The 24821-nt window shown below is 48.5% G+C and overlaps 1 pseudogene; it reads right to left on the reverse strand.

Moving 5' to 3' along the window:
- Positions 1-95: 95 nt before the first annotated feature.
- On the reverse strand, positions 96-24408 carry LOC112077015 (CREB-binding protein-like; annotated as a pseudogene).
- Between the last annotated feature and the right edge of the window lie 413 nt (positions 24409-24821).

A 24821-nucleotide genomic window follows, 5' to 3' on the forward strand; every position in this document is an offset into this window, starting at 1 on the left:
TCATTTTCAAAAACACGCTCACAACCTCATCCTAGTTCAAGTARGCRATCAAAATTGCAGGGCAAACAATCCCACAAACCACGATGACACAGAAGTATAACTCCAAGTGTTTTCTGTTGCACACAGTTTATTTAACAATATGGTATARAAGTAAGAAATGAGTCTTTAACCAGTTTATACAGTGATTTCATTCGCTCTTCCTTATATTTATAATATTTTTGCTTAATAACAACTTGCATGATTTACAATATGGAGCTAGGAGAACGTAACCCACCCCAAGTTTTATTCAAGTTTGTGTTTTTGAGAGAGGGGAATGAGGATGGAGGGTTGATAGACAGCTGGACTATTTATTTATCTCTTTTCAAAACAAACAAGCAGTCAAGCAGTGAACACCCATTCCCCCTCAGGATAAGAGTCAGTTGTCTGTTCTCTTTATATACTTAACTTTACACAACAAATTATGACAAACMTTTTAAATGACAGAACCACAATTTTCTACATCCGCAAGTCAAGACAGAGATTCCGGTTTCCAGGCTAGTGAGATTTTGTCCTTGTTTTGTTGTGTATGTGTTTTGAGTTTGGCATTCCGTGTATGTGTGTGTCAAGTGTTTCTGCATAAATGCCAGTGTATTACAAACTGCCATAGTCCATTTCCTATTTCAATACAAATGGATAGTTCTCCTCGAACACACACACACGTCACAAAGAGGAAAAAGAGTCGCTCTCTCTCAAATACAGGTGGATCTATAAAAATTGTACAACACTTTAGATTACAATTGCCAGGGCTACATCTGGAATGGCTCCCTATTCCTTATATAGTGCACTACACTATTGGGAATAGGGAGACATTTCTGGATGTATGTCCCAGGAATGAGAAGAGCTTGAGAAGAGAAAAGAAACCTATGCCGATTCCCAGACAAAAAATATTTTACGGTTTCAACACAAAACAAAAAAATGCTTTACTTAAAAAAAAGGTACAAAATTAAAAGTATGAATACTATAATGCAATTGTTTTGTACATTTTCTTTAAAAAAAAAAACGAAAAGGCATGACATCATACCAAATACCAAACAAATAAAACAAAGTCTGAGCACATTTTGGTCTCAACCAAAAAAATATATATTCTTTGTGATTTAAACAGCAATTTGCAAAATCCCGACTCATTAGGAAGAAGAAACACCAGTTTTAGGAAACATCAACATTCCCCTATAAGTGTTGGCATTTTTCATTTTATCCCATTTTCTCTCTTTTTACATCTCTTGAAACTTTGTACATGTCAGTAAAAAAAAGAGGAAAGAAATTATTTTTCATGAAAGGGGACGGGCCCAGAGTCCGAGTACATCAGTGGAGGWTGGGGAGAGTGTGGTTTGTTTKTGGATGCATCCCAAATGGCACCCTATTCCCTACATAGTGCACTAATTTTGAGCAGGGCCCTAGTGCACTAATTGGGAATAGGGTGTCACCTATTTGGGACACAGCTCAAGTCTKCTGTTTAATGCTACAATCCCTCCACAAACTTCTCCAGCGTATCTCCTGTCGTATCCCCTCCCGTGCCCAAGTCATTCTTCAACCCTCCTCTGGCGGGCGTGTTCATCTGCGATAGCATAGCGTCTGCTCCGTCAAGTGTCCTGGTCCATGGAGCCAGGCATGGGGCCCCCAAGCCCGGATGGGGGGACCCGGGTGGGATGAGGGCTGAACCTGGGCGAAGGGCTGGAATGCGGGGTTGTTGTGAGGGCGGGCACGGGGATTGTACAGGTGCAGGGGACCGGTTGGAAAGGGCATTGGCCATGGGGGACTGGCCAGGGAGGTGAGCTCAGCTGGGGCTGGCTGGCCAGCAGGTGGGCCTGGGGACTCATGGTAGGGCTAGGCAGGACCGGGGAGCCGCCCATCTGCTGCTTGAGGATGGCCTGTTGGTTGAGATACCCTGCTGTTGTTGCTGGAGCATCCGCTGGTGCAAGAGGTTCTGGGTGGTGGAGGTGGGGTCCATGCCAGGCCAGATTGACCCATCTGGGCCATGGGGGAGCTGGCCCTGGGCATGCATGGCTAGCTGCTGCATGCGGAGCTGAGAGTAGCTAGCCGTCTGGCTTGGGTCTGGGGAGGGAACGGACCTGGATGGGCTGCGGCTGTTGTTGTTTGTTGTGTTGTTGTGCTGCTGTTGTTGCTGTTGTTGTGTGCTGCTCTCTGTTGTGTGTTGCTGCTGTTGCTGCTGTTGCTGTGTGCTTGTTTGCTGCTGTGCTGCTGTTTGCTGGCTGCTGTTGCTGTGCTGCTGCTTGCTGTCTGTTGCTGCTGCTGTGCTGCTGCTGTTGCTGTGCTGCTCGCGAAGGAGCTGTCTCCGTAGAGCTCCTGTATCTGGGAAGCGTTGGTTGGGGTTGTGTCCAGGTTCATGAGTTGCCCCTGGGGTCCTAGGCAGCCATCCCTTGGGGCGGTGGGTTGTTGAGTGCTGTAGGGGGCATCCCGGGCCTCTGCCTACCTCGGCCAGCTGCATTGCGGCTCCCAACATCCCCGGCTGCTGTTGTTGCAGGGGGTTGCTGGCATGGTACTTGGCCGTTCTCTGTTTGATGAATGCCGCCATGAGCTGAGGGTTGGACTTCAGGATGTTGAGGACCTGCTGCTGCTGCTGGGGTGAGCTGGGGGACTTGAGGGTCATCAGGAGGTCCTGGAGGGCATTGGGGGCGATGGCCCCGGGTCTCTGGGATGGCGTCTGGGGTCTGGGACCCCCCGGCTGGGGGACTAGCATCCTCTGAGCCTGTTGCTGAGGAGACATCATGGGTCTCTGTTGCATCGGTATCCCCTGCTGGGGTTGACCCACCTGAGGAGGGACTACAACTCCTGGTTGTCCAGGCTGAGCTCCCGCTATGGCTCCCCCAGCGCTGGGCCACTGACCTGGGGCCATGGGCTGCTGCATGCCCTGGGGCCCTCTGGGTCCCACCATTTGACCCCCAACCATCTGCATGGGTCCGGCCATGCGTTGCTGCTGCTGGGGGTTCTGTTGGGGGTTTTGCTGGTGCAGGCCGTTCATGTTGACCCGGTAGTTCTGCTGGTTCTGCTGCTGCGCCTGGGCCACCATCTCAATGTGCCGCGCCATCTTGACCGCAGCGAGAGGGGGTTGTTGTTGAGAAGGTTGTTGAGGTTGAGGGGGTGGCTGGGGTTGGGGAGGTTGCGGGGGGAGAGGTGACTGCTGCTGGTGTAAAGGAGACGCTTGAGGTCCCCCCTTGCCCTGCGAAGCTGGTGTTAGGGGATGACCGTTGCGAGGAGGGAACACTGGTGACATACCTGCAGCGTTTGGGGTCTGCGGCTGGTTTGAAAGTGGTTGTTGGGGGGTTTGGGGTGTGTTAGGCTGGGGGTGTGAGGGGGTGGTGTTGGGGGTTGTAGTGGGGGCCTGAGGGGGGGACGGTAAGCTCTGAGGCATTGCTCTTCCCTGCATGGTGGCCATTCTTCTCCTCATCATCTGAGCCTGCTGTAAGCGGTGCTGGAGCTGCTGCTGCCTAAGCTTGTGCTTGATGTTAAGACAGAATGGTACAGGACACTTGTTCTCCTGGCAGTGCTTGGCATGGTAGCAGCACAGAGCGATGAGCTGCTTGCACACGGGGCAACCACCYTTAGTCTTCCTCTTGCAACCTAAAATAGATAAGATATGTTATTGTCAATTGTCAAGGATACATCTAAGTGTACCCCCCTGAGAGACACATGGATCCACAAAGGTTAAAGGTTAAGAGGACAGGGTCAGTCGCACTGCCTGTGCCCTTGGCAGTTTTGGGTTAAGTGTCTTGCTCAAGGGCAACAACGGCAGGACACTGGATGCCAGCAACCATCATTACCTTTGGTGTGCTGCACCACGCGCTTCATCTTCTGGCAGGACGGCAAGCTGCAGTTGGCGTTGCGACACTGGCAGGCGTGAACCAGGGACTGGATGCAACGCTGGATGCTGAGACGGCGTGACTCCTGGGGGCTCTTAGAGGCCTCGCCGGCGCCGCCCGCTCCATTGCCGTCGTCGTCCAGCCCCAGGCCCCACTTGACCATCTGGTGCTCGTGGCCCTTGGCGGCGTAGCAGTTGATACACAGGTCAAAGTCCTGCGAGGAGAGGTGGGGGTTAATACATGCATGGGCAGATGTAAGTGACAGAGACAAGTGAGTGACACAGCTATTGCCTGCTTGCTCTTTAGGGTCTAGGCCGGGTTACTGTAAAGCACTTTGACAACCGGCTTCATGAAATTCATTTGATTGATTGGGACACAGGAACATGGTATAAATCTCCCAAGACGGTGAGGATGTTTGCGCACGTGTGTGTGTCTCTTACCTCACATACGGTACAGTGCCAGCGTGTCTCCACGTGGTGTTTACACTCGTTGCAGGTGTAGACGAAGCGGTCCTGACCCTGGTTGTGCAGCTCCACCAACATGCACATGGTGCTCCACTTACACCTTATGGGAACAAATGGTAGGAATTCATCAACCAATGGTCCTCTAKGGCAGGGGTTTTCAAACCTCTCCTCGGGGACYCCCAGTCRTTCCATGTATTTGATCTATTCCACAGCTAGCACACCTGATTCAACTTGTCAACTAACCAGCCTTGAATAGGTGAATCAGGTGAGTTAGTTCTGGGCTACAATTAAATTGTTTTCAAATACTCTTTCAAATACTCTTGAAACGTCTGGTGGTCCCTGAGGAGAGGTTAGAAACCATTGGCCTACGGAAACGCTCTACCTTACCATCTGAGAGCCACTCCATCCATCAAGCAATTTGAAAACTGGCTTAAAAATACCAAAACTCACTATCAGACTATCTCTGTGAAGGCCTTTCAGCATCTACCATTGTTGCTTTAGCTGGCTCGATTCTTACTGAGTGTTTCCTTTTTATTGATACATTTAGGACACTTAACAGAGGCTCTTATCCAGAGCGCCTTAGTCAGTGCATTCAACTTAGKTAAGTCAACAGTCATAATTGTTMAATTCTAACGTAGGATTCAAGAGGTAGAACTTTGAGATTCCTCCATTATGAAAAGCACTATACAAATCAAATCTATTATCATTACCTTCTGAGAGAGCTGAACTCCCAGTGCTTGTCCCGGGCCAGGGTGAGGAAGGCGTCACGGCCGTCCATCAGGTCACAGTTCAGCAGGGGGTCAGGGTCCATGATGGGGGGCAACATGTTGGCCATCTGGGCTGAGTGCAGGTGGATCACAAAGAACACCTGGAGGGAGAGAGGAGAGAAATACTCTTGAAGAGAGAAAGAGAGCATCACTCAATTCCTGATTGTTTGCCATTGGGTTTGGGTCAGGCCAATAATATCCCAGCTCAGAGTTATAGAAGAGAACCTACACATGCACCATTCTAAGAAACAACTTCATAAAACAGTTTAAAGCCATTGAAAGACGACATGCATTTCAAAGCAAGCGTGTTGACGTCATCATACCTCTTGTGTTTGTCGAGGCTGGCGTAGAGCTTCTGGGACAGGTCATTGGCTACATTCGGCATGCCAGGCTTCTTCTTATTGGTTCGGCTCACGCTGCCCTTGTTCTTATTGGTCTTTTGCTGTTCTTCTTCTTGCTTTCTTCTGTGTCCCCCTGGCGTGCCCTGAGGGGAAAAGAGGGAAGAGTTAAAAAAATATTTGGCAAATTAACAAATCTGGACAGTGAGGGCACAAACATTCACCACATGGCATGTTATTGCATTCGACTAATAAATTATTTCACATGAATAAAAAATTTTAAGACAAATTTGACTAGACAGGTAGGAGTTATGTATTCATGTAGGGAGGTTAGCTATTGATAATGATGTCTCTAGTACTATCATCGGTCTACCCTATGACTCGTCTCTCCTCCTCCCACCTCAGGTGTGTCGGAGCAGGTTTACGTTCCTCTCCTCTTCCTCTCTTCCGCCTCCTGTTCCAGCCTCCTTGATGCTCTCCTCCAGCACGTTGGGCCAGAAGTCCCCCTCGAAGTAGGCATCTCGTTGGCCCCCGTCAGACAGTCCTCTGCGCTCTGCTTGAAGATGTCCTGGAGAAAAACATAGAAGAAGATTACTTTAAATGTCACAATGGACACCAAATGTTCAACTAATATGAGTCTTCTGCTTGGCTGGTTTGTTGCTGTTCTAGCCCTATAATACATTCAAAATCTCAAAACACTTTAGAGGTTGAAGGCTTGGTTGGCCCGGTTGCAGAAGACAACTTTCCCAAGGCCAAGGCTGGGGACTCAACTGTACAAAGCCTACAAGATAGGCCTGAAATGCTTTAGCCATTTAGAGGCCTGCCTTTAAGTCATGGAGGATCCTCTCACAAAGCAGTATCGCAATCTTTTTGTACCACTCCTGCAGCCTTCTTGGGCTTGGGGATCTAACTTTAACCCTTAATCCTTACCTTAATCCTAACCTTAATCTTAATCCTAAATCACCTTGAAGTCATGGAGGATCCTCTCAGCGAAGGCCCTTCTCCAGCATCTTCCTGTACCACTCCTGCAGCCTCTTGGGCTTTGGGGATCTTCTGGTCGGCAGGGTGGCAGTGGAGATGTAGCGTCCCCTCGCTGGGGGGGCACGCCCAGATGTGACCCTGAGAGTAGCTGAGGGGAGAAGAACAACGGTTGGTTGTTTTGGTAGAGGACATTTAATGCAAGTGGGGAGTTACTTCATTCAAGTAAAGTGCTTTTACTTGAGAACTGCAATATGAATGCATTTCATAACCCGAGTTTCTACATACTCCAGGTTAGCCAATAAGGATCTCATGATAGACGGCCGTCTTTAGCAGTCGAGGTTTGAGAAGTGAATACTGTCCAGGTAAGATATGAAACCCGTCTGTGGAGGAAGACACAGGAAATAACAAATGTCATCAGTTAGCTCAGTCATTTCCATTAAGTCATCAATTATTTCAACAACACATTATAAAATGTATTACATTTATTTATTTATATGTTACTACTGAATCAAGGGTCTACCAACACATCACATTCCGTGTAGCCCATTTACAGGTACTCTCGGAACCAGCCCCATGTAGGGTGGTACAGAATACTTGACCAGCCCCATGTAGGGGGTACAGGATACTCTGGACCAGCCCCATGTAGGCTTACAGAGTACTCTGACCAGCCCCATGTAGGCGGTACAGGTACTCTGGACCAGCCCCATGTAGGGGTACAGGTACTCTGGACCAGCCCCCATGTAGGGGGTACAGTACTCTGGACCAGCCCCATGTAGGGGACAGTACTCTGGACCAGCCCCTGTAGGGGTACAGGTACTCTGGACCAGCCCCATGTAGGGGTACAGTACTCTGGACCAGCCCCATGTAGGGGGTACAGGTACTCTGACCAGCCCCATGTAAGGGGTACAGGTACTCTGGACCAGCCCCGTGTAGGGGTACAGGTACTCTGGACCAGCCCGTGTAGGTGGGGTAACAGGTACTCTGGACCACCCCGTGTAGGGGGTACAGGTTACTCTGGACCAAGCCCCGTGTAGGGGTACAGGTACTTCTCGGACCAGCCCCTGTAGGTACAGGTACTCTGAACCAGGCCCCATGTAGGGGGTACAGGTACTCTGAACCAGCCCCATGTAGGGGGTACAGGTACTCCGGACCAGCCCCGTGTAAGGGGTACAGGTACTCCGGACCAGCCCCATGTAGAGGTACAGACCTGGTGTTGGGGAAGGAGCAGTCCGAGCCGTACTCCTGAACGTGCATCCCGAAGAAACACACATCCACGCCGTCGATCTCCTCAAAGGCAAAAAGCGCTTTGGTTCTGTAGGGGAAGGTCTCAGACATCTCACCGGTGTCCACAAACCTGACCAGAAAAAAACAGAAAGACAGACGTCTGTCTACATCGAACATTAACCACGTGTCAAAGAGGCCAAAATGAGTGGGCGGCAGGTAGCCTAGCAGTTAAGAGCTTTGGGCCAGTAAACGAAAGGTCGATGTGCCCTTGAGCAAGGCGCTTAACCCTAATTTGCTCCTGTAAGTCCCTCTGGATAGGAGCGTCTGCTAAATATGAACTGATCATTGAAGGCAGTAACAGGGAGTGTTTACAGTCTGCTCAAACATGCAGGTTCAACAACATGGGATTTAAGAGATGAATATATGATCATTAGGTTTTATGTGGTGTATTCTTATCTCTTGGGCTCTCTGCAAAGCCAAAGTCAAACAAGGGTGCCGACCACACTGTTGACTGGCAACAATAAAACAGGAGCGTGGACAAATATTTWGTGTATTGACTATGTTGAGGTACAGACAAGACTTCCTTACATGCTGTGAAAGTGCCTGCACAACTAAAGTAGTGCAATAAATGTGTARACCGTCAGTACTCTAAAATGTTAGGTAGTGCARTACACGTGCGTGTCCACTCCTCAGTCTCTACCTGGATTTCATGCCAGGTTTGACCTCTGTAGTTTTGTCAGAGCTTGCCACCACTCGTACGCACACCTCCCCTGCCTCAGGGTGGTTCTGCCTCTTCAGATACTTATTCACCCGGTCCTCGATGTACATGCCCAACCGCGTCGTCTGCAACCCTACACACACACACYGAGAGAGATTGGTCCAAAAGGTCACAAACCAAGCCTTCATTCAGAAGGACATGTTTTATGTATGAATAAATGTGCAGACAGAGTCTAATTTAGCTTAATGCCATGTGCATGGAAAGGTCAAACACGCTCTCTGGTACTACAAATACCAGAGGCAAAACCGCAAATGTGTGGGTGAGAGAGAGCTACTGCAGGTAATTGGAGACCGCCAGTGATGTCATAAGTCCATGACATTTACCATATGGAAGTGGTTTGTCATATAGAGAAAGGCTTCTGTAAAGCTTGAATAACTAGGCTATTAAAAACTGACGTTCAAAAAGATTTRGGCTTTWAAAAAAATGTTATATTGCATGACGAATTGGCTAAGTATTCCAATACTCTTAAAGGGGAAATCAGCAATTGCTACATCAAATTATGACCTTGAAGGATTGATACAGTGTGTACACATTGATTATTGAAAAATATAACTTATAAATGGCTCATGAGCTCAGTTCAWCCATCGTACCCCATCAGAKCCCAAAATAAGCTGTTTTACTCRAATGTTTGAAAACAAAGTAAATGTAACCAAACACRATATAGCCTATATTAACACTATATTTTTGATACCACAGATGGTCAGTCCTTGCATCCATAGCTTGGTCTATGAATTTGAAAGCAGTTACATTTCTCCAGCCCCATCACTCAGCTTTGTACCGAAACAGGGGCGGGGATTATTGTTTCAACTGCGGATTAATTGCCACTTTAAGATGGGCTTATAGCCAGGGAATGGAAAAGAGGACGTACGTTTTGCTGAAAACTTGTTGTCTTTCCGTGTTTTCCCCTCTTCTTCAAACAGTTGTCACAGATGAATCTGCAGAGTGAGAGAAAGAAAAAGAGTCATTCATGTAACTGGTATCTCACCACCATTTTGTGACACTGTCAGAGGTTAGGCTGAATGTTTACCCGGATGGCCAGATGACGTCATAGTGTAGAACACATATCTGATGCATCTTCCGTCCGCAATCTTTACAGTCAACAAACCTGGTGACAAAAACACATCTTGGTTTACTACAGAAACCCATTAACAGCTATACCCGTTATGTCCCCCATTTAAGTCAACAGCTTCTCTTCTTGTTTGTTTCAATTGTACTGTTCACGATATGTAAGAGTGCTGACTGGCTTGACTGCTAGAACAGGAAGCRATAGAGAGATCAACATTCACTTKATATTCCTCCAGTTCTTACGCACGTGCAAGCAGACCAATGCAAGTGCGCCTTTGTAGGAGGGGTTGGAACACAATACWCATATGTAGGCCATTATTCATTTATATATTCATTTTTAAAAAATGAGACTTTTTGTTATAATAAACCTCAAATGTGTAAATAGAACGGAAATGAAAAGGTGCGCAAAAGTGGAGATCTATGAGTGGCTCTTATGTTGCCTATTGAAAATCAAGCACGTGGCCAAAGGTGTACATGTTGAAATGCTCCCCTAGGTGATATAAAACGAAACACCAGACGGCGCTTCAGAGCTGACCAGGAAGTCTAGTCAGGACATCTGCAGGAGCAGCAGGCTGATATGAAAGGTATATGGAGTGAGTGTGAGCCATACACATACAGATGGCTGGTTAAAGAGCCTTACGGTTCATGGTCTAGTGTATCGTTCTTCTTCCTCTCAAACTGGTCTTTACATATCATTCTGAGGAGGCAGAGAAGACAGCAACTGGTTAGATGACACGGTTAAATCATGACATGAAACAAACATTTACTGCAAATACCTGAATATAAAACAAGATTCTATTGGAGTTTGAATGAGATGAATGAAGTGAACCGGAGAACAAGCAGAGACGGGTTGACTCACGTCTGTGGTTGTGCTGGGTCGTCCCCTAACGTCACATTGTGCCCCTGGATCTCATTGAAGCACTTCTCACAGAAATGATACCTGGAACAAGACGAGACACACACATACACTATAGCAACACAGAAAATGGCACCAGGCCCAAAGAGCACCAACAGACATGGAAAACATCCATGTGCCTCAACTAGATATAACTGAATTGTGGTTGTCGTACCTAGCTGCCTTAAGTAGATGCATTAACTAAGTCACTCTGGATAAAAGTGTCTGCTAAATGTACAGATCTGAAATACGATGACTACCTAAAAAGGTTGTCAGTGCATATGAACATCAGAAAAGTCATTCCTATGTCAGAGTTGTACAGTACTTGTACATTAAACTTCAATGCAAATCTTTCCATTAAAACTTGGGAGTGTCAGAACAGTAGACCATGCTGCAAGAGAGATCAGGGCCTGTATATTCATAAACCATTCTGCAAACGAGTGCTGATCTAGGATCAGATCCCCCCCCCCCGATCCATGTTATCTTAAGGCGTTATCTGGTAATCTAAAAGGCCAAACTGATCCTAGATCAGCACTCCTAATCGGAGATGCTTTATTAATACGGGCTCAGAGCATGCGGCCTTGTGTTACAGCGTTATGCTATCTATTCACACGCCACGGCCGCTGTGCTGCACAACCCCATCCTAACGCATGCAGAGGAAAAACTAGCTGAAGTTACATGACCTGAACACCAGGTGGAGCAAGGGGGCAGTGTTCTGATTGAGCACTCTGCCATTTAGCGCAGAGAGGCAACGCTTACCTGTTCTGGTAGCTGTAGTAGGTGCCGCCGGTTGGTATGGTGCACAACTGCTTACCATAACAGCAGAGAGTTTGAGGAGAGAACTCATACTGCAAAGGAAGTGGCCAACAAGAAAATGTTAGAATTCAGATTTGCAAGAAAAGTTCATTTCAGAGATGAAAACAATCTCTGCCTCCGATCCTCCCTCCCTTCCTCCACCACCATCCCATCCCTCCCTCCCTTCCTCCACCACATCCCTCCCTCCCTTCCTCCAACCCTCCCCATCCTCCCTCCCCTTCCTCACCACCATCCCTCCCTCCTCCACCACCCCTCCCATCCCTCCCTTCCTCCACCACCCTCCCCTCCATCCCTCCTCCACCACCCACCCTCCATCCCTCCCTTCCTCCACCACCCTCCCCTCCATCCCTTCCTCACCACCCTCCCACCCTTCCCTCCACCACCCTCCTCCCTTTCTCCACCACCCCTCCCATCCTTCCTCCACCACCACCTTCCCATCCATCCTTTCTCCACCACCCCTCCCATCCCTCCTTCCTCCACCACCTCCCATCCCTCCCTTCCTCCACCACCCTCCATCCTCCACCACCCTCCTTTCTCCACCACCCTCCCATCCTTTCCTCCACCACCTTCCCATCCATCCTTTCTCCACCACCCTCCCTCCCTTTCTCCACCACCCTCCCTCCACCACCCTCCCAGCCTCCCATCCCTTCATCTCACCTTGCGGCCGCAGCAGTAGCCAAGGCTCATCATAACGGGGTCTATCTCCAGCTCAAACACCTCGGCCAGCTTGGAGCAGAATTTGTAGACGCGGGACGTCTTGCGGTTGTAGATCCAGGCATTGTTGAACATGACCCAGATGTCTTCCACGTACTGCCAGGGTTCCTGGTACTGACCCGTGTCCAGCTTACGCTTTATGGTGGACAGGTCGATGGGGTTCTTCACGATGTCAAAGTAGTCCTGGAGGGAAGAAAGTCAGTTGTTCATCAGACCGCATCAGTCAATTGCTACACCTAACAAACATATGCAGACATATTTTCATAGAAAATAAAGTGAATATAACCCATGATTCATCCTAAAATATTAGCAGACCTGCCAACCCTGTCCAACTTTTTAGAGTACCAGACGCGCGCGGCAAATTGGCGATTGACCTCGAGCGCGTAGTACGGGCCGAATTGGAGTTCTTTCCCCACCGCACACTCGTGCGAGAGCTGTTTGTTAGTCTGATCGCAATTATAGAATTGTACCAAATCAAGTCTATAAAAGGTTGGAATACTTTATTTGACAGCATTCCATTTACACACATCAACAAGATCTAATTAGAAAGAACAAAGGGCCTTTATTCTTGGAMTTTTTTTTATTTGATTAAACAAATAAGTTATTTGTTTAGGTAAAAAATGTACAAACGTCTTATCCACGATAAAACWTTTTTTTTTWWAACTCTGATATGATAAGAACAAATGTTTGAAGCAGAGCATCAAAAACATGTTATCCATAATAAAGGAAAAAGCTATGATAGGAAACAGTGAGTGAGAACAAATCTTCAGAAGACCTTCAAATGTTCAGGAAACCATTTCCTAGACAGGTAGCTAGCAGATTTAGTCTTACGCAGCAGGGTATCTTGGTAGACTTCTCTGTGGCAAACAGTTCTTCTGGCAATCATTGAAACCTTGGTAACAAGGGCACTCAGCAGGTCTGTACTGAGGGAGGCTCTGTACTGGGTTTTGTTCTTCGAAACGAGACTGAATGTTCGTTCTCAGTCTGCATTGCTGTGGAAAATGACCAATATCCCCAGCATCTCAGCCGAAAGGTGGGAGTAGACCAGGCTGCCCCCCCTTTTCATTGTGCTGATTTCTCTCCAGGCCTGATCCGTGCGCATGTTGACCAGACTCTGCTCAAATGGTGTTGCCTAATAGTCTAAACTCATCTTCCACCAGATCAACAGAGGCTCCCTCAGGAATAATGCAGGGAAAGTGTGCCATGAAAAAGTTGAGGGATGAGAACTTGGCAGTCTGCCTGTTGGCAATGTCAGCGACCACAGCATGCTGGAGGAGCACATCTCCAAATGGAAATTTCAGCAACATGTAGTCTACTGCAGAAGAAAATAAGTTTCTGACATCTGCATAGGTRTTCAGATCCAGCTTGCCTTGGRTTCCTAAGGAGGTGCGGGTGTCCTGGCCAATGGACAGCTCCTCGTCAGAAAGCTGGTTGTGTCTCTCCAGGTAGAGCGTAGGTTTGACACCAGTACATTTCATGTTCAGTCCTCTGAAAAAGTATTTTACAAAACATAAATAAAAGATTCATACTTTTAAGTAGGTTCAGTAGGCTAGAAGAGAAATCGACCGGTGTTCAGTAGGCTCCCGCAAAGGGGAAAGCTCGAACGCTTGTTCAGTAGGCTAATCGAAGGGATCGACGCTGTTCAGTGGCTACTGCATAAGGGAATTCCGAAGCTGTTCAGTGTAGGCTACGCAAAGGGAATCTGAAACGCGTTCAGATAGGTCGAAAGGGGAAACTGAAGCTGTTTAGCTAGGCCTACGCAGAAGGGAATCTGAACGCTGTTCGTAGGTCTGACGCAAGGGAATCTGAAGCTGTTCAGTAGGTACGCAAGGGAATCTGTAGCTGTTTCTGTAGAAGAGTTGGTTGTTTCACTCTATGTAAAGGGTGCTATTTTGTATTTTTTGCAGTGCATACATAATTTTCAGAGTTTCAAAATGTATAAAATCTCAAATCTCGTGCAGACGGGAAATTTTAGAAGCTTTGGCTCATAGTAATACCGACACTCATCTGATTTTTATCATTAGCTGCTTCTGTCTTAAACTCCCGCACTCCTATTTATGCTAAGGTTTTATATTTATTTTTCAGTTTTCTTTTGGTAATGCTCTTGTGTGAGTGGATATAACTTACAGTTTACGCTAGGTTGCGTGATCCTGTATTTATCTGGAAATAACAACTAATCGGGATGTGTCAGATGTAATGTAATCAACTTCTGCTAAGGTTATTTTTCGTTTTCCATTTAATTATTGCAGCTAGCATAATGCGAGTTGAAGCTGCTGGCACTGTTGATGAGCCATGAGTGTCATGCCTTATGTTCGTAAATGTTGCTTGACAACTTAGTGTCTTTACTTTCCACACACACGGAGTGGAATTGTGGTAGTTTACGTTACAGTCTGACAGTCGGCAAAATCAACAGTACAACAAACAGGAGGGGGAACACGGGGTAGGTACGTCAATTACACGATGTATTATTCTCCATGTCGTTGAGAAACTCTGTCATGTTTCCTGTGGTGTTGCAGGTTTGAGAATGGAATGTAGATTTATCAGAGGATTTATTTTGTATTCATGTTTTTTTATTAATAAAAAGAAATGTTAGGCCTATTCATTTTCTGCTACTTTAACTGGGATCTCTGTACTGAGTACAAGGACAGAGAATTGCGTGTTGGTAAGCAGAAAGTTGCGTGAATGTTGGGCAGGTTGGTTTAGGAGTCGAATTCGATGTTTGTAGAATGGAGAGCGCTTTCAGGTGGAATGACTGAGGTAGAGCCCCTGGGTCTGTTTGTAGGCGTGTCTTGGTGTGTACTTCACTGGGATGGCCCTGTCAACCCATGGGGTTCTACAGGCTGTCTGGAAGGGTCGGGACTTGGTTCTTGTTCGTAGCGTGTTTGTGTGTATCGGATGCCAGTCAATGGGGTCTACAGGCTGTTGAAGGTAGAGACTTTCTGGTCCTGTCTGTAGGTGTCTGTGTGGTATCCTGGGATGCCAGTATGGGGTCTACGAGGCTGTTGAGGGTAGAGATCTGGGGTCCTGCTCTGTAGCGTGTTGTGTGTACTCACTGGGAATGCCCAGTCTGGGGGTCTATACGCTTGTTGAAGGGTAGAGACTTCTGGCGTCATGTTGTAGGTGGTCTGTGTGTTCACTGGGATGCCGGTAACCATGGGGGTCTACATGCTGTCTGGAAAGGGTAGAGACTCTGGGTCTGTCTGTAAGCGTGTTGGTGTTTGGTAAATCATGGGATGGCCACAGTACATGGGGTTACAGGCTGTCTGAAGGGTAGAGATCTGGGTTGTCTGTAGCCGGGTCTGTGTGTATACATGGGATGCCCAGTACATGGGTCTACATGCTGTCTGAGGGTAGAGATCTGGTTGTTGTAGGTGTGTGTTGTGTATCACTGGGATGCGCGCCCGCAAAACATGGGGTCTTACATGCCTTTTGGAAGGGTTAGAGTACTCTGGGGTCGGCTGTTGTGCGTGGTCTGTGTGGTACTCATGGGGATGCCTGGCACAATGGGCTACATGTGTCTGAAGGGTAGAGACTCTGGGTCTGTTCTGTTAGCGTGTTGGTGTGATCACTGGGATGCCTTGGCAATGGGGTCTACATGCTGGTCTGAAGGGTAGAGAGACTCTGGGTCCTGGTCGCTGTAGCGTGTCTGTGGTGGTAAACTCATGGATCACAGTTAATGGGGTTTACAGGCTGTCTGAAGGGTAGAAGTACTTCTGGGTCTGTTGTAGGTGTTGTGTGTCTCATGGGATGCTGAACAATGGGTCTACATGCTTTTGTCTGAAGGGTAGAGACTTTGGGTCTGGTTGTAGCGTGTCTGTGTGTATCTGGAATGCCCTGCATCATGGGGTCTACATGCTGTCTGAAAGGGGGTAGAGGATCTGGGTCTGTGTTGGTGCGTTGTCTGGTGTGTACATCACTGGGATGCCCAGTTAACATGGGGCGTCTACAGGCTGTTTGAGGGTAGAGAACTCTGGGGTCCTGTCTGTAGCGTGTCTGGTGTGTACTCACTGGGATGCCCAGTACCATGGGGTCTACAGGCTGTCTGAAGGGTAGAGGGACTCTGGGTCCTGTTCTGTAAAGAGACTCTAGGGTGGGCATGAGGGCTGGCGCAGCTCCTCTGGCTTACAAGACTGGAACAGATATGGAGAGAAGAGATTTATAGGTTTGTTTTTAATAAGTTTCATCCTAGACCAATTCCTTGTCCTGTCCCTAGTCTCTTCTTGAGGGAAGGAGAGAGATGTCTGAGAGAGAGAGAGAAGATTGCTAGAGAGAACGGGAGAGGAAAGAGAGAGATTTGCTAGAGGAGAACGGCGGAGAAGAGAGAGATTGCTAGAGAGAATGGCGAGAGATGGCTAGAGAGAATGGCGGAGAGATGGCTAGAGAGAATGGCGAGAGATGGCTAGAGAGAATGGCGAGAGATGGCTAGGAGAACTGGCGAGAGAGAGGAGAGAAAGGTGGCAGAATACCATTTTTGATACTCCCATATCTATTGGGTGAAATACAGTGTGATCACAGCAGCAGATGTGACCTGTAACAAAGAAGGCAACCAGTGAAGAACAAACACCATTGTAAATACAACCTATATTTATTTTCCCTTTTGTACTTTAACTATTTGACACCATTACAACTAGTATATAGAATAATGACATAATGTCTTTATTATTTTAGAACATTTTTATGTTTTAATTATCCATTTCACTTGCTTTGGCAGAGAGAGGAGAGGAGAGAGAGAGAGCTACTTTTTTCCGTGACTGGAGAAGGGGATAAGGACACTGTGGTGTGGGCTCTCCTCCTCTCTTTGGGCTCAGTCTTCATTTCCAGCTTCTTCTCCTCAGTCCTCCATTGGCACCTGCTTTTCTTCTGGCTCCTCTTCACTGACAGGGAACCAGAGTCTCTCAGTCTGCAAACAGGAAGTAAAGATGGGCAATTAATAAAGCTAGGGGAAATGCCTTGTTTACAGTATAAACCATGTTGATTCATAGCTTCTATTTCTATGATTAACATTGTCTAATGACATGGATGGGACTCCACATGATTCTTTGGAGCTCAGCTTAACAAGCTGAATGAATGCCAACAAAACACCCCTCCATCTTGGGCTGGGTCTTGCATTGCCGACTCAAACTCGGCTGGTCCTAAGCCGGGGCTCGGCTTGGTCTCCTGGGCCGGCAGGTCAGGCAAAGCATGCTGGGAGTGTGAATGCAAGTCGCGCTGGCGGCAGAAGCTGGGGTGGCGACCCTGTTATCCAGACTGGACCTGTCTGAGAAAGCTGAAAGAGAGAAGGGAGAAGGAGAGAGGCAAGTGAGAGGGGAAGAGCGAGAAAAGGAGAGTGAGCAAAAGAAAGAAAAAGGGAAAAAGGAGGAAGTTAAAAAGAGGGTCAAATGAGCATTTTAGTGGAAAGCAAGTTCTTCACAATTTGTGAAATCAGTGAGTGAGAGACTAGTGAGTTTGGTGACTGGTTGTCATGCTGCTAGAACACAAGATGGCATGGTCAACGGAGGTAAAAGGTCAACGCAGAAAGGGTTGAAGGTGGAGAGGTTAGAAAGGATGTCGTAGGTAGAAGTTCAAGGTGGAAGGGCATGCCATGCGGTCTTCAGGGCTGCTCACCGGCGTGGTCGGGGGCTGCACTGTAGGAAGCTCGGTTGGGGTTGGGACTGAGTCTGTGGCTGGAGGGGGTATGTGGTGGGGTCTGGGTTAGTGTTTGGGCGGGGAGGGGGTGTTGGAAGGACCAGGACGGGGGTGGAAAGGGTGGGGGTTGAGCTGCGGCTGGAGGGCTTGGGGGGCTGCAGGTTAGTTGGTGGGCCCCCTGTGGGAGGAAAGAGGGTGGAGGAGTGGAGCGCAGGGGGGGCTGGGGGGAGCTGGGGCCCAGGGGACCACCAAGTGCATCATGGGGAGGTTAGCACTCTGCTGCTGCGGGACTGCTGCTGTAGGGAGAGAGAGGAGGCACACACACAACAGAAGACGACACAGAACACACGATTACATACACATAACCAAACACACACAGAGACTTGAGTTAAGAAGGGAACCTTCATGAAAGTCAGTGTGTGAGTTGTGACGGTTACTGATTTTAGTGGGAAATTGAACCCGCCATCCATCTTCTCATTCTTGTGAAGTAGCCCAGGCTTCCCTCCCACCATCTATCTAGACCCTCACTCCCTTTATCTTATACCTGTGTGACAGCAAGCCTGTGCCTGGGGGCTGGCTAGACCCAGGTTGTTAGCATTCATGGGCGGAGGTAGAGGGGGGAAATGGGATCTGAGGGGGATGGAATTGACTATTTTGATTGGCTGTCTGGCCCACCATGCTGCCACCGCCGCCGTGGGCTCCCAGCATGCCCTGGGCCTGTGGCATCCGCGAGGGAGACAGACCCATCTGAGGAGGAGAGAGTGTTACCGTGGTAATAGGAGAACCAATCAATCAAATCCTAGATATACACAAACACAATGAAGCGTAAAGAGTAGTATGCCAGCCTTAATGCTATAGTCGGGGGCCCCTAMAATACAGCATAATTTCAATGTATCCCTTCAAGCCTATGTGAATACCAATTTAAAATCTGAATACAACCAGTTTGCCATTTCAATTAGTCACTGTGCCATCTCTTCCAGACAGCACCAACAGAGGGGTTGTCTATAAGGGGAGAGATCATCAATTATCACTACGAGAGCTCTCGACAAGGCGGCGTCATCAGTGAGCAAGCGGCGCTCTGACTGACAAAGCACTAGGAAAACTAAAATAAATGGCGCGTTGTGTGCTGAAACGTGACCCCTGTAACTCCCGCATCCCACGCTACGGTTTTACTAAAGAACAGTCGCTGTGATGCTGCTGAGCGTTAAGAGGGAATGCTGGGAGTACAAACTCTCCATCCCCATCTCTCCATCCTTCCCCCTCTCTCTCACATCCCTTGTTCTCTCCATTCTTCTCTCTCCACCCCCCCTCTCTCAGTCAGTCTTGGTACAACAGTAAACCATGCCAGCAGTGCTGTACCTCAGAGGAGTGGTGCTGCTGCATCATTTCAACCTAACAAAAGGCCCTAACTGACACTTCTCTCTTGGCCACTAAAAATACTCTCCAACATACGGTGAGTCATGGCTGGAGAGAACATTATGTGCTGCGTCCCAAATGGCACCCTATTCCCTACATAGGGCTCTGGTCAAAATTAGCGCACTATGGGAGGTGTTGACAGGACACCCTTGTATATCCTAGTGTGTGTGTGTGGTACTCACGGAGGGGACGGAGCCCATGTTGATCTGTGTGGGGTGGTTCATGGGGGAGGCGGCACGGGGCCCTAGAGGCTGCTGGGACATCTGGATGTTGGGCAGGGCCATGGGGCTGAACTGATTGAGCCCTGCAGAGGAGAGGTGGAGCACAACGTCAGTCAAGACGTGCGCCCTCACCACGCACACGCGCCCTCACCACGCACGCGCCCTCACCGCGCACGCGCCCTCACCACGCACGCGCCCTCACCACGCACGCGCCCTCACCACGCACACAGGACATGACGCACAACACACCTGTAGAGAGATGCCAAGCGCATACATCAATTTGATCGACACAAATACGCAGATTCACACCACACACACAAATTGCCTTAAGTAAGAAAACCTAGGTTGGGGTTGGTACCTTGAACAATTTGCATGCGATTCATGATCTGATTTGGCACATTGGGCATAGACACAGGTCCATCTGAGGAAGAGGAGGAAGCAGAGAAAGACAGCAGGATAAGTTAAGGGTTGGAGAAGAGCAGCAAACAAAGATGGCAGAAAAGCAACCCCCCAAACAGTTCAAGAAAAGCCCTGGCTTTGGACTACCCCCACCACTACTACCACCTCCAGAATGTTAGGGTTTAGGGTTATGGCTTGGTACTCACTCTGTGGCCTAACAGACTGCCCAGGGCCCAGGGTGTTGGGCTGCGGGAGACCTCCAGGCTGCTGTTGGGCTCCTGCAGCCGTCAGAGGCCCCTGGTTGATGATCTGTTTCTGGAGCCGAGACCTCCTCTTCTCCTCCAGCTCCTTCTGGATTTTATAGATCTTCTCTGCCAGAAAGTGGTAGTATTCATCCTGCAGGGAGACAACAAATGAATGAATAAAATGGTTGGGTAATGTAGTTCAAAACAATCTAGCAGTCTAAAAACTACAACTATTAGAATGCATAAAAACTAGTTTACCACCAGTATGGCTCATCAACTTCAGTGCTCAAGTGTTGGTAAGAGCACAAACTGATAGAACAGATAAAAGCAGGACACTGAGGACTATTCAAGGGGCTCGTTTCTGGGGAATGTGAGCTGTGGACCCTGCTGTTGGCAGACTTCACATATCCCCTCCACCTTCCCAGCGCGCGCGTTGTTACCCTGCTGTGGGCAGACTCATCCATGTCCCCTCACCTTCCCAGCGCGCGCGTTGTACCCTGCTGTGGGCAGACTCATCCATGTCCCCTCCACCTTCCCAGCGTGCGCATCGTACCCTAATGTGGGCAGACTCATCCATATCCCCCTCCACCTTCCCAGCGCGCGTGTCATACCCTAATGTGGGCAGACTCATCCATGTCCCCCTCCACTTCCCAGTGCGCGCGTTGTACCCTGCTGTGGGCAGACTCATCCATGTCCCCCTCCACCTTCCAGCGTGCGCATCGTACCCTAATGTGGGCAGACTCATCCATGTCCCCCTCCACCTTCCAGCGTGCGCATCGTACCCTAATGTGGGCAGACTCATCCATGTCCCCTCCACCTTCCCAGCGCGCGCGCTGTACCTGCTGTGGGCAGACTCATCCATGTCCCCCCTCACCTCCCAGCGTGCGCATCGTACCGTAATGTGGGCAGACTCATCCATGTCCCCTCCACCTTCCCAGCGCGCGCGCTGACCCTAATGTGGCAGGACTCATCCATGTTCCCCCTCCACCTTCCCAAGCGCTCGCGCGGCTGTACCCTGCTGTGGGCAGACTCATCCATGTCCCCCTCCACCTTCCCAGCGTGCGCATCGTACCCTAATGTGTGCAGACTCATCCATGTCCCCCTCCACCTTCCCAGCGTGCGCATCGTACCCTAATGTGGGCAGACTCATCCATGTCCCCCTCCACCTTCCCAGGGTGCGCATCGTACCCTAATGTGGGCAGACTCATCCATGTCCCCCTCCACCTTCCCAGCGCGCATCGTACCCTAATGTGGGCAGACTCGTACATGTCCCCCTCCACCTTCCCAGTGCGCGTCGTACCCTAATGCCCCCCTCCACCTTGCGTCGTCTTACCCTAATGTTGGCAGAATCGTACCCTAAAGTTGGCAGAATCGTACAGTGCGTTCAGAAAGTATTCAGACCCCTTGGTTATATAATTTTTTCCCTCAATCTACACCCAATACCCCATAATGACGACGCGAAAACAGGTTCAGACCCTTTGCTATGAGACTCGAAATTGAGCTCAGGTGCATCCTGTTAACATTGATCATCCTCRTTGATGTTTCTACAACTTGATTGGAGTCCACCTGTGGTAAATTCAATTGATTGAACATCATTTGGAAAAGCACACACCTGTCTATATAAGGTCCCACAGTGCATGTCAGAGCAAAAACCAAGCCATGAGCTCGAAGGAATTGTCTGTAGAGCTCTGAGACAAGATTGTGTCGCAGCACAGATCTGGGTAAGAACACCAAAAAATATCTGCAGCATTGAAGGTCCCCAAGAACATAGTGGCCTCCATCATTCTTCAATGGAAGAAGTTTGGAACCACCAAGATTCTTGCTAGAGCTGGCCGCCAGGCAAAACTGATCAATTGAGGGAGAAGGGTCTTGGTCAGGGAGGTGACCAAGAACCCGATGGTCACTCTGACAGAGAGCTCCAGAGCTCCTCTGTGGAMATGGGAGAACCTTCCAGAAGGACAACCATCTTTGCAGCACTACACCAATCAGGCCTTCATGGTTGTGACCAGATGGAAGCCACTCAACAGTAAAAGTCACATGACAGCCCGCTTGGAATTTGTTTTGAGACCTAAAGGTCCCTGACCATGAAAAACAAGAGTCTTTTGGGCCTGAATTCCAAGCGTCACACCCAGAGGAAACCTGGCACCATCCCTACGGTGAAGCATGGTGGTGGCAGGATCATGCTGTGGGGATGTTTTTAAGCAGCAGGGACTGGGAGACCAGTCAGGATCGAGGCAAAGATGAACGGAACAAAGTATAAAAAGATCCTTGATGAAGTCCTGAGTGCTCTGGAGCAGGTTCTCAGACTGGGGTGAAGGTTCACCTTCCAACAGGACAACAACCCTAAGCAAACAGCCAAGACAATGCAGGAGTGGCTTAGGGACAAGTCTCTGAATGCCCTTGAGTGACCCGCCAGAGCCCGAACTTGAACCTAATCAAATATCTCTGGAGACCAGAAAATGGCTGTGCAGCAACGCTCCCCATCCAACTTGACAGATCGAGGGGCCCTGCAGAGAACATTTTTGAGAAACTCCAAATACAGGTGTGCCAAGCTTGTAGCGTCATACCCAAGAAGACTTGAGGCTGTAATCGCTGTCAAAGGTGCTTCAACAAAGTACTGAGTAAAGGGTCTGAAAATGTGTTTATTTTTAAAACATTTGCAAACATTCCTAAAAATCTGTTTTTGCTTTGTCATTATGGSCTATTGTGTGTAGATTGATGAGGAAAAAACAACTTAATCCATTTTAGAATAAGGCTGTAATGTAACAAAATGTGGAAAGGGGTCTGAATACTTTCCGAATGCACTGTACCCCTCCACCTTCCTAGCTTGTGTGTGTGTGTGTCGTACCCTGCTATTGGCAGACTCGTACATGTCCCCCTCGACCTTCCTAGCGTATGCCACCAGGTTCTCCATCCGCCTATCCTTTAGAGCTGCCGGATCTGGGGTGGGGAAAATGGCTTGTACTCTGAACAGAAAGAAGTAGAGGGAGAGAGCAGAGGCATTGAATAAACAAACTAATGAACATGGGAAGGACTCGGAGTCTCTAGAATCTTTTCAAGTGGTTCACTGCTTATGTCACCTTAAGAACATGACTTTCTCATTACAGAGCTTCTGATATAAGTGGATGTGGGTGGTTGTGACTAGGAAGTTGTTTGTGTGGTGGGTGACAATACAGCTAAAGGCTCCCGGTGAGTCACAATACAAAACCACTGCTTTGGAACTGAACCACGACTCTGAGAGACTTGTGTTGAGTATTCCATTGAGATAAGAGTATTTTAACAGTTTTCTATGGTCGTTTTCCCACTGCAGCCATCTGGACGTACAGTTTGTGGACGAGGTGGTTGCGGAGGTCCTGAGTGACGTGTTCATGCCAGGTCTTCCTGACTCCCGATGCTGAGAGGGGGGCGGCGGTYGGCAGGCTACCTCCCATGGAGCCAACACCTGACCCGTCGGACAGCAGCTGACTGACATGGGGAGGAGAGGGGGAGATTAGGACAAGGGGAAACATCTTACYTAGGCCTGAACAAAAGCTCATGAGGATTTACAATTCAATTAAGTCTGGTGCTGTGTCAACAAGTCAATTCATATAGGAACCTGTGTGAGAGAATCTTCAATACAGCTAAATGTATTGACTTATTATCCATGATCGTGCTATACGCCTACTTTCATGTTTCAGTCACTTGATCTGTTTCCTCTCAGCTAAAGCAACAGTTTTTTTGAATAACCACTTATTCAATCAATCAATTCCTTGGCACAGCTCCTAGACATGATGTATGTTTGCTGAGACTCACTTGTTGGTGTTGAGAGAGTCTGAGTGCAGATTGGTCTGATCTGACGAGGCCACGCCCATCGCCCCGCCCCCCAGAGCCATCTGGTTACCTGGAGAAACAGAGACACGGCAAGTTAGAATCTGTATGTGTCTAGACGCAAGTTAAGATTGTATTATACACACACACGTCTCGTCAGACAAGACAGAAGCGCACACACACGCTTTAATGTTTACGCAGTTAAGTAGAAACTGTTACGAGACAGTTAACTAAACAATAAAACCTGTTGAGCAAGGTCCAATYGAGACTGACTAAACTATGGTCTCTTAATCAAACACTTCTCCCAAACTGACACACCTGGGATCGTACTCATTAGGCAGCAAACAGAAAATTGATTGAAACAGGGTGTCCCAGGGCGACCACCTGACCTGGTCCAATAAGAAAACACTAATTCCCATTTTCCATTKKAAAACATTTCCAAATGTATTCTGTGGAGTGTCCTAATGAACACAGCCCTGCTATACAAAACCACTCTTCACCTAGTGCATTGATGGGTCTCATCAGCTGTGGATGCTGCCCCTGGGTAGCGTTCTGTTCCCCTGGGGGGGTCTGACCGGGGGTGGGGGTCTGGTTGCTGTACGGCAGGCCCAGGGCGGCATAGGCCCTCTGCATGGAGGAGGGGTCAATGGGGGTGGGGGTGTTGAGGGAGGGGGCGCTGGGGGGGCCAGAGACCACAGAGGCCAGGGAGTTCTGGAGGGCAGCGTTGGGGGAACTCAGCAAGGCTGGAGGGGGGAGAGAGATTCTAGTTAACATTGATTTTGATTGATTTGACAATGTAAACATATGCTGTAAGCTATAGTCCTATACAATGTAATCAAACACAAATATACACACGGTCATGTAGGCACACATTCATGTATACACACAATCAGCGCACACACACACACACAAAGCTTTCATAACTTGATTGATATTTATTCTTGGAACTTTACTTGCCATGAGATAGCCGTGTGAAACAGCAGATATGGTTCTAATCGTAGTGGTTTAACCACATTGTGACACAAGAGCAGTAGAAATTCCTTCAGGGGGTATTACATGTGTAAAATCTGCATATTAAATAGAGTTCAGCCAACATACTACTCTAAGCTTGCATCCCAATTGGCACCCTATTCCCTATAGTTGACTATGGCCCTGGTATTATTGTAGGGAATAGGTGCAATGGGACGCATATTAAGACAACAAAAAATC

Source organism: Salvelinus sp. IW2-2015, unplaced genomic scaffold, assembly GCF_002910315.2.
Source record: "Salvelinus sp. IW2-2015 unplaced genomic scaffold, ASM291031v2 Un_scaffold4201, whole genome shotgun sequence".
Taxonomy (NCBI): Eukaryota; Metazoa; Chordata; class Actinopteri; order Salmoniformes; family Salmonidae; genus Salvelinus; species Salvelinus sp. IW2-2015.